Source organism: Fulmarus glacialis, unplaced genomic scaffold (genome assembly GCF_000690835.1).
Source record: "Fulmarus glacialis isolate BGI_N327 unplaced genomic scaffold, ASM69083v1 scaffold5877, whole genome shotgun sequence".
NCBI classification, from domain to species: Eukaryota; Metazoa; Chordata; class Aves; order Procellariiformes; family Procellariidae; genus Fulmarus; species Fulmarus glacialis.
The window spans coordinates 1-10,246 of record NW_009225058.1 but is presented as its reverse complement, the minus strand read 5'-3'; positions in this window follow the sequence as shown (position 1 = coordinate 10,246).

Genomic DNA, 10,246 nt, shown 5'->3' with positions numbered 1-10,246 from the left:
ATCCAACAGTTACCCATCCCTGGGAATAAAAAGGAGTTGAGTGCTGTGCTGGGGACTTTAGGATTTTGGAGGGCACATATTCCAGGTTTTAGTATAAGAGCATGACGACGCTATAACTTAAAGAAAAATGCAGTCTGGGAAGGAAGCTCACAACATGAAGAGGCCCTGGAGCTTTTACTGTCATGCACCCAGACCTGCCCAGCACTCAGCGCCCCCAGCACCCACCTCACAGCACCCAGAACCTGCACATGCCCAGCACCCAGCACACACAGCGCCCAGCACCACGACATGCCCGTACACAGCATCCAGCACCAACACAGGGACATGGCTAGCACCCACAGAGCCCAGCACGCATTACCGCCATAATCTAGCACCCAGCACTGGGACATGTCCAGCACCCAACACCCCCAGTGCCCAGCACCCAGCACTGCCAGTAGCCAACATCCCCAGCACACAGCACCTCGATATTCCCAACACCTCTACATGCCCAGCACCCCTACATGCCCAGCACCCAGAACACACAGTGCCATCACACAGCTCCAGGACACGCCCAGCACCCAACATCCAGTACCTAGTACCCAGACATGCCCAGTACATGCCCAGTGCCAAGCACTCAGCACGTAGACATACGCAGCAACTGAACATAGTCAGCACTCAGCAATCCCAGTGCCAAGTAACCACCCCCCCCACTGCCCAGCACCCGGAATAATCAGTGCCCAGCACCTCCAGGGCCAAGCACCCAGCACCCCCAGTGCCCAGCACACGGACATGCCCAGCTCCCAGTACTCAGCATCCAGCAACAAACACATGGACATGCCCAGAACCCAGTGCCCAGCACACAGAAGCCAGACATGCCCAGCACGCAGAAGCCAGACATGCCCAGCACCCAGACATGACCAGCACCGACGACCAGGACATACCCAGCACCCAAGGAATTAGCACGCAGACAGGCCAAAGACCCAGTACCACCAGTGCCCACCACCGAGCACTGCAACACCAAGCACCGGGACATAACACAGAACCCAGCATCTGGTACCCGGACATGCCCAGCACCTGGATATGCTCAGCACCAAACACCCCCCAGGTCCCCACACCCAGCACCGCCAGTGCCCAACACACAGCACCTCGACATTCCCAGCACCCAGCACCCAGATAATCGCAGGACCCAGCACCCCACTGTCCAGCACCAAGCACCAAGCACCAAGCACCTGGACATGCCCAGCATTCCAAGCGCCCATCAACCAGACCTGGGCATGCCGAGAACTGAGACATGCCCATCCACCAGCGTCCAGTACCTAGTAAGCAGAGATGCCAGCACTCGCACATGCTCAGCACCCAACACCGCCAGGACGCACTAGACAGAACCCGCACATGCCCAGCACTGGGACATGTCTAGCTAACACCCAGCACCTGGACATGCTCAGCACCCAACCCCACCCCCTGCCCCCCAAGACCCAGGCATCGCTAGTTGCTCGCAGCACAGCGACAGCCCAGAACACCAGCGCCCGAGAATAATAAGGTTTCAATTGTAGAGCAAGTGTAGCATATCCATGTGTCTTTGTCTGTGAACTGGCTAATAAGGGAATGTGATAGCCACAAGCACTTTTTTCCACTGATCGCTTCTCTATCGGCGATTATGGTGGTGGTTGTTTGACTCATTCCCATTTTTCTTTGTCTGTGAACTGCCTAATAAGGGAATGTTATTGTCACAATCACTTTTCTCTACTGACTGCTTCTCTATCGGCGATTAACATGGTAGTTGTTCGATTTGGGCTTCCACTCTAATAAGGTTTAGTGCTGGGAATAGAGGAAGCGCAGAGCCCAGTGTTGGTGTGTCTGTGAAAGAGATGCCAAAGAGAGGTGAAACCCACAAAGAACTTTCAGTCCAGGCCGCTTCTGTGTGGGAGCGTGATGTTGTTTGCATCTGGTTTGGAGCTGAGCTCCTGAGATAATGAAGTTTCGAACGTAGAGCAAGGCCGCCCATGTTGTTTGGACTGTGAAGTGGCTGCCCAGGGAAGGTGCGGACCACAAGCATTTTTTTTCATCCCTGGCCACTTCTGTAGTGGAGCTTAAGGAGGTGGTTGTCCATTCTAGATCTTAGTCTCCAACAAGGTTTAGTGTTGGGATCAGAGCAAGTGCAGAGCTTGCAAGTGCAGCTGGTGGGCTGTGAAAGGGCTGTCAATGGACTGCGTGAGCCGCCGGTATCTTTCAGTCCTTGCTTATTCTGTGTGGGAGCCTGATGGGGGGCCTGGTCTACTTTGGGCTCGTCCTTGCTTATTCTGTGTGGGAGCCTGATGGGCTTGGGCTCCGACAAGTTTGATGGTTGAGTGCTAACAGCAAGCGCAGAGCCCCGGCCTTGGTAGTGCTGTGAAGGGGCTGCCGCGAAAGAGAGCACGCCGCTAAGAGCGTTATATCCTGGTTCCTTCTGTGTTGGAGAGCCATCTGGTGGGTAGCCGTTTTGGGGCTTGGGCGTCTGGTGACGGTAAGGGACAGGTTGATGTCAGGTGGGAGAATAAACGCAGAGGGCCGGTGTTGGCGGGGCTGAGAAGGTCCTGCCAAGGGAAGGTGAGTGCTAGCAACAGCTTTCGCTCTAGACAACTTCTGTGTGGGAAGGCGAGGCATCCATCACCCGGACATGCCCATCACCTCCAGTGCCAAGCATCCACACATGCCCAGCAGTGGGACACGCCCAGCAGCGGGACATGCTCAGCAGGTAGTACACCATCTGGGCGCAGTAGAATATGCCCAGCACACAGCACCCGGTTTAGGTTCAGTTTAGGGTCTTGAGGGTTAGGTTTATGGCTTACTGTTGCTTATGTTGACTTTTTTTGTTTGTTTAGGGTTATGGTTAGCAGTAGGTAAGCTAACATTCCCTAACCCCAACACAAACTCTAAGCCAACCATAGCTCTCACAATTAACCCCATACATGACCCTAATGATCCTAACCTTAACATTTATAGTTATTAATAATATAGATCTTAAACCTAACTATAACCTTAATCTGGGTGCTGCTGCTGTGTGCTGCACATGTCCCAGTGTTGGTCATGTTGGGTTCTGGGCATTTACGGGTGGTTGGCGCTGGGGGTGCTGGGCATATCAGGCTGATGGGTGCCTCAGACTCCGATGTTGAACTGGCCAAAAGTGAAAGCGGTGGCTGGCTCTCACGATGCCTGGCTCTCACGATGCCTTGGTAGGTCCTGCACAGACCAATAAACACCGGGGCTCTGCGCGTCCTCCAGTCCTACCCCTAAACCTTGCTAGATTCCAAGCCCTAAACGGATACCGAGAACATTAAGCGCCAACAAGAAGTCGCCAGGAGTGAAAACTGCTTTTGAGGCCCTCACCTTCCCTTGTCAGCCCCGACAAAACCAGGTCTGTGCCCTTACTCTACCAAGTAACGCTCACCCTTGCCGGAGCCCCGAACTCAACAGAATAACGTCAGATCCGAATGCAATACAAATATGGCTACGAGTGAAAGCTTGGTGGCCCTCACCATACCTTGGCAGTTCTTTCACAGCCCCCTCCGAACGTTGGGTCTCTGGGCTTTATCTAATCCTAGTGTAAACCAGGCATCCAGCACCCAGAACCCGAATTACAGTTTGGGTCTTTAGCGTAGGGGTAGGGTCGTTAGGGTTAGCTTCGTCTCAGGGTTAGGTTTTCAGGTCCAAGCCCAAAATGGACAACCACCACCTTAATGTCAGAAGCACATTTGGCAAGGAGTGAAAAAGTTGTTACTATCCTTCCCTTTCCCTTGTTATTCCCTTCAAAACGCCACCAACATTGACGGTTCTGCAGTCTTTCACTAGCCGTGCCCAGGATCTGAAAGGAACAACCACTACTTTGCCCTTCCACACAGAATGTGGCCAAGAGTGAAAGCTGTTGCTGGCCCTCATCTTGCCTTGGCAGCCCTTTTCGCAGACCCACCAACCCGGCGGCTCTGGGCTTGATCTAATCCTTTCCTAGACAGCCTTACCAACTCTGAGGCTACGCTTGCTCTAATCCTAGCCCTAAACCTTGCTGGAGTCTAATCCCAAAAGGGACACCCACAAGCTTTAGCTCCGATACAGAGTGGCCGGGGGGGAAAAACAGCTTGTGGCCTCACCTTTCCTTGTGGCAACTCCTTCACGGCCCTACAAATATAGGGGCTCTGTGCTTTCTCTACCCCTATGATGTCTGACACTCACGGGAGACCAGTTTCAATACTCTGAACCATTACCTCGAGCTCCCACGCGAAAGTAGGTAGGACAGAAAGCTGTTGCGGTGAAAGAGCTACCGAGGGCAGGTGAGGGCCAGCAGCAGTTTACACAGCCGTGTTTGTTTTCCGTTCCTAACTCCTGTTATTCCCTTGGGTTGCAGCTCTGACAAGGGTGAATGTTACTTGATAGAGCAAGCGCAGAGCCCCTGTGTTGGTTGAGCTGTGTAGAGGCTGCCGAGGGAAGGTGAAGGCAAGCAAGAGCTTTCACTCTTAGCCACGTCTCTGCGGGAGTCCGGGGCACTGGTTGTCCGCATAGAGCCTGGGCTCCCGCGAGTGGAACAGATATAGGGTAGAGGAAGCACGCAGGCCTGAAGTTAGTGTGTCTGTGAAGGAGATGCTAAAGAGCGGTGAAAGCCACAGCTAACTTTCAGTCCTGGCCACTTCTCTGTGGGCGCCTGAGGTGGTTTGTATCTATTTTGGAGCTGAACTCCGGCGACAACGAGTTTTAGATACTAGAGAAAGTGCAGCGCCTCCAAGCTGTTTGGGCTGTGATGGGGCTTCTGCTGGAAGGGCGTGCCACCAACTATTTCTCTCCTGGTTCCTTCTGTGTTGGAGCACCATCAGGAGGATGACAATTTTGGAGCTGTGCTCTGATGGCTGTAAGGGATAGGTGGATGTAAAGTGGGAGAACAAACACAGAGAACGTCGGGCTGCCAAGGGAAGGTGTGCACTGGGTATGTCCGGGTACTTGGCAGTGGCTGTTGTAATTGCTTGACGCTTGGACTCTGGGTGCTGGGTTTGTCCTGGTTCTGGATATGTCTACGTGCTGAGTGCTGGGCACTGGGGTTGCTGGGGGTTTGTCGCTGTGGGTGCGAGGTGCTGGTCATATCCAGGTGCTATGTATGTCCGAATGTTGCTGGGGGAGCTGGGTGCTGGACATATCTGGGTGCCTGGCGTGTGCGGGTGCTGGGCGCTGTGGTTGCTTTGTGATGGGTTATCCGTGTCTGGGCATGTCCCAGTCGTGGGTAATGGGTGCTGGGCACTGGGCGTTCTTGGTGCTGGGCAGTTACGGGTGCTGGCCCCTCTGGGTAGTATATCCTGGGCTTCTCCGGATGCTGAGCGATGTGGGTGTTGGGTGCCTGGGGTGCTGGCAAGTCCGGATGCTGGGCACTAGGGGTGTCGGGCATATATGGATGCTGGGTACTCTGTGCTGAGTGCTGTGCATGTCTGCCTGCTGGGCATATCTGGCCACCGGTTGCTTCTTGTCTGGTGCTGGTTGTTGGGCAGCCGCAGTGACTAGCGCACACCACCCATAAATGCCCAGCACGCAACACGACCACCACTGGGACATGTGCAGCACACAGAAGCCAGCACCAGGATTAAGTTTATAGTTAGGTTTAGTATCATTAAGGTTAGGGTCAGCTATGGGGTTAGTTGTGAGGGCTGAGGTTGGCTTAGGGTTTCTGTTAGTGTTAGGGAATGTTTGGTGTTAGGTTATGGTAATATGAAAGATATATTATTTGTTTAGGATTTACGGTAGGGGAAAGGATGAGAGTTTAGGAGTGGGTTGACGGTCAGACTTAGGGGCGGTAGGTTTAAGGCTTGGCGTTACGACTTGGTTTGAGGACTAGTGTAGGATTAAGGTTTCTGTTCCAAGCCCAAAATGGAGAGCCACCAACTTCAGCAGACGTGGCCAGGACTGAAAACTGGTTTTGGCCTTCACCTGCCATTGGCACGCCATTAACAGACCCAAAAAAACCAAAGGGAAGGTGATGGCCGGCAACAGTTTTCACGCTTGGCCAATTCTCTTTGGAATCCCAGGCACAGGTTTCCCAGGTGGAATCAGGGCTCCGGCGAGTGTAAGAGATACAGGGTAGTGGAAGCACAGAGCCCAGCTGTTGGTGTATCTATGAAGGAGCTATCAAAGAGAGGTGAAAGCCACAAAGAGCTTTCAGTCTTGGCCACTTCTGTGGGCAGCCTGAGGCGGTTTGTATCTGGCTTGGAGCTGAGTTCTGGAGATAATGAGGTTGAGAGTGTAGATGAAGAGCAGAAGCCCCATGTTGGTTGGGCTGAGAAGGGACTGCGAAGGGAAAGTGATGGCCCCAGGCAGTTTTCATCCCCGCTTAAAGTGGTGGGTGTCCGTTTTGGGCTTGGACTCTAGTGATGTTTAGGATTAGGCTTAGAGCAAAGGCAGAGACGCAGGGTTGCTGGGCTTGAGAATGGACGGCCGAGGGAGAGTGAGGGCCACCAACCGTTTTCATGCCGGGCCACTTCTGCTGAAGATGTTGGCTCAGCGTTTTGGGCTTGGACCAAAACCACTACCCCGCAAGCTAAACCTAATTCTAACTATAAGCCTTACTGCTAAAAATAACCCTAAGCAAACCGTAAACCGTCACCATAAACCAATCCCAGTACCTAAACCTAACCCTCATGATGCTAACCTTAACCTAATCCACGTGCTGCCTGCTGGGCGTGTCCCACTGCTGGGCATGCGTGGATGTTTGGCGCTGGAGGTGATGGTGTCTCGGCCTCCCACACAGAAGTTGTCTAGAGCGAAAGCTGTTGACAGCACTCGCCTTCCCTTGGCAGCCCCGCCAACACCGGCCCTCTGCGTTTATTCTCCCACCTGACATCAACCCATCCCTTACCGTCAGCAGACGCCCAGCTCCAAAACGGCTACCCACCAGATGGCGCTCCAACACAGAAGGAACCAGGATTGAAAGCTCCTGGCGGCACGCCGTCTTTCGCGGCAGCCCCTTCACAGCACTACCAAGGCCGGGGCTCTGCGCTTGCTATAGCACTCAACCATCAACCTTGTCGGAGCCCAAGACCATCAGGCTCCCACACAGCATTAGCAAGGACTGAAAGATACCGGCGGCTCACGTGGTCCATCGGCAGCCCTTTCACAGCCCACCAATTATGAGGCCCTGCACTTGCTCTGATCCCAAGACTAAACCTTGTTAGAGTTACCAAGGCCGGGGCTCTGCGCTTGCTATAGCACTCAACCATCAACCTTGTCGGAGCCCAAGACCATCAGGCTCCCACACAGCATTAGCAAGGACTGAAAGATACCGGCGGCTCACGTGGTCCATCGGCAGCCCTTTCACAGCCCACCAATTATGAGGCCCTGCACTTGCTCTGATCCCAAGACTAAACCTTGTTAGAGTCTAAGATCTAGAATGGACAACCACCTCCTTAAGCTTCAGTACAGAAGTGGCCAGGGATGAAAAAAAAATGCTTGTGGCCTGCACCTTCCCTGGGCAGCCACTTCACAGTCCAAACAACATGGGCGCACTTGCTCTACGTTCGAAACTTCATTATCTCAGGAGCTCAGCTCCAAACCAGATGCAAACAACATCACGCTCCCACACAGAAGCGGCCTGGACTGAAAGTTCTTTGTGGGTTTCACCTCTCTTTGGCATCTCTTTCACAGACACACCAACACTGGGCTCTGCGCTTCCTCTATTCCCAGCACTAAACCTCACTAGAGTCGAAGCCCAAATCGGCCAACCACCACCATAATTGCCAATAGAAAAGCGATCAGTGGAAAAAAGTGCTTGTGGCTATCACATTCCCTTATTAGCCAGTTCACAGACTTAGAAACATGGAGATGCTACAGTTGCTCTAAAACCTAAACATCATTATTCCCGAGCGCTGGTGTTCAGGGCTGTCGCTGTGCTGACTGCTAGACATGTCCTGGTGCTGGCACAGGGGTGCTGAGGAGTGGGTGCTGTTGTTGCTGGATGCTGGTTGCTGGGAGCGCTGATTATGTCAGGCAGCAGGTTGCTGCGTGTGAGAGAGTGCGTGGGTGCCAGGCATTTCCGGGTGCTGCCTGCTGCGCTTTGGGAGTGCTGGCAATGTCGAGGTGCAGTTTACTGGAAAGTCGCATATGCGGCTGTTGGGTGCTCGGCACGAGGGGCTGGGGGTTGCTTCGTGCTGGCCTTGTCCTGGTGCTGGGCATGTGCAGGTTCTGGGTGATTGGTCCTGGAGGTGGTGGGTGCTTGGCATGTCCGGGTGCTGGGCGCTGTGTGTTCTGGGTGCTGGGCATGTCGAGGTGCTGTGTGCTGTGCACTGGGCACTGGCGGTGCTGGGTGTGGAGACCTGGGGGTGTTGGGTGCTGGGGGTGTGGAGCCCTGGGGGTGTTGGGTGCTGGGCATGTCTGGGGGCTGGGTGGTGGGGTGGTGGGCACTGGTGGTCCTGGGTTCTGGGCCGCTCCAGGTGCTGAGTGCTGGGGTGGTGGGTGCTTGGTGCTGGGGTTGCTGGGTGCTGGGTTTGTCCAGGTGCTGGGCAGTGGGGGTGCTCGGCGCTGGGTACGTCTGAGTGCTGGGTGCCTGGCGATGGGGTTGCTGGGTGCTGAGTATGTCCAGGTGCTGGGTGCTCGGCTCTGTGGGTGCTGGGCATGTCCTGGTTCTGGGCATGCCTGGCTGCCGGGGGATGGGCGCTATAGTAGTGCTTGTTGCTGGGCATACCCAGGTGCTGGGCATGTGCCGATGCTGGGTGCTGGGGAGTGCGGTACTGGGTTGTGGGCATGTCCGGCTACTGGGCATGTCGTGGTGCTCAGTGCTGTTGCTGGGGGTGTGGGTGCTGGGCTCTGTGGGTGCTGGGCACGTTCGTCTTCTCTGTGCTGGGCACGGGGTGTGCTAGGTTCTGGGCATGTGCGTGTGTGTGGTGCTGGGTGCTGGATGCTGTGTACGGGGAGCTGGGCATGTCCGTGTGCTGGGTACTGGGGGTGGTGGGTGCTTGGCGCTGGGGTTGCTGGGTGCTGGGTTTGTCCGGGTGCTGGGCAGAGGGGGTGCTGGGCGCTAGGTACATCTGGGTGCTGGGTATGTCCAGGTGCTGGGCGCTGGGGAGTACTGGGCGTGTGCGGGCACTGGGAGTTGGGTGCTCGGCACTGGGGGTGCTTGTTGCTGGGCATGACCCTGTGCTGGGCGTGTGCGGGTGCTGGGGTTGCTGGGTTCTGAGCATTTCCGGGTGTTGCGAATGTCCAGGTAATGGGTGCTGTGCCCTGCTGGGGATGCTGGGTGCTGAGCGCTGGGGGTGCTGGGTGCTGGGCATCTCCTGGTTCTGGGCATATCTGGCTGCCAGGGGATGGGTGCTATAGCAGTGCTTGTTGCTGGGCATACCCGGGTGCTGGGCATGTGCCGATGCTGGGTGCTGGTGAGTGCGGTACTGGGTTGTGGGCATGTCCGGCTACTGGGCATGTCGTGGTGCTCAGTGCTGTGCGTTGGTGGTGCTGGGTTCAGGGCATGTCTAGGTGTTGTGAATATCTGGGGAGTGGGTGCAGTGCCCTGTGGGTGCTGAGTGCTTAGCAGTGGGGGTGCTGGGTGCTGGGCATGTCCAGGTGTTGGGTGCTCGACACGAGGCTTCTGGGCATGTCCTGGTTCTGGGCATGTCTGGGTGCTGGGGGATGGGCCCTGTGTGTGCTGGGTGCTGGGCATCTACAGATGCTGGGAATGTTGAGGTGCTGTGTGCTGTGCACTGGCGATGCTGGGTGTGGAGAGCTGGGGGTGTTGGGTGCTGGGTTGTCTGCGGGTGGGGTGGTGTGTGGTGGGTGCTGGTGGTCTTGGGTTCTGGGCCGCTCCAGGTGCTGAGTGCTGGGGTGGTGGGTGCTGGGCATGTTTGTCTTCTCTGTACTGGGCACTGGGTGTGCTAGGTTCTGGGCATGTGCGTGTGTTGGTGCTGGGTGCTGGATGCAGTGTACAGGGAGCTGGGCATGTCCGTGTGCTGGGTACTGGGGGTGGTGGGTGCTTGGTGCTGGGGTTGCTGGGTGCTGGGTTTGTCCAGGTGCTGGGCAGTGGGGGTGCTCGGCGCTGGGTACGTCTGAGTGCTGGGTGCCTGGCGATGGGGTTGCTGGGTGCTGAGTATGTCCAGGTGCTGGGTGCTCGGCTCTGTGGGTGCTGGGCATGTCCTAGTTCTGGGCATGTCCCGGGTCTGGGCATGTCTGGCTGCCGGGGGATGGGTGCTATAGCAGTGCTTGTTGGTGGGCATACCCGGGTGCTGGGCATGTGCCGATGCTGGGGGCTGGGGAGGGCGGGACTGGGTGGTGGGGC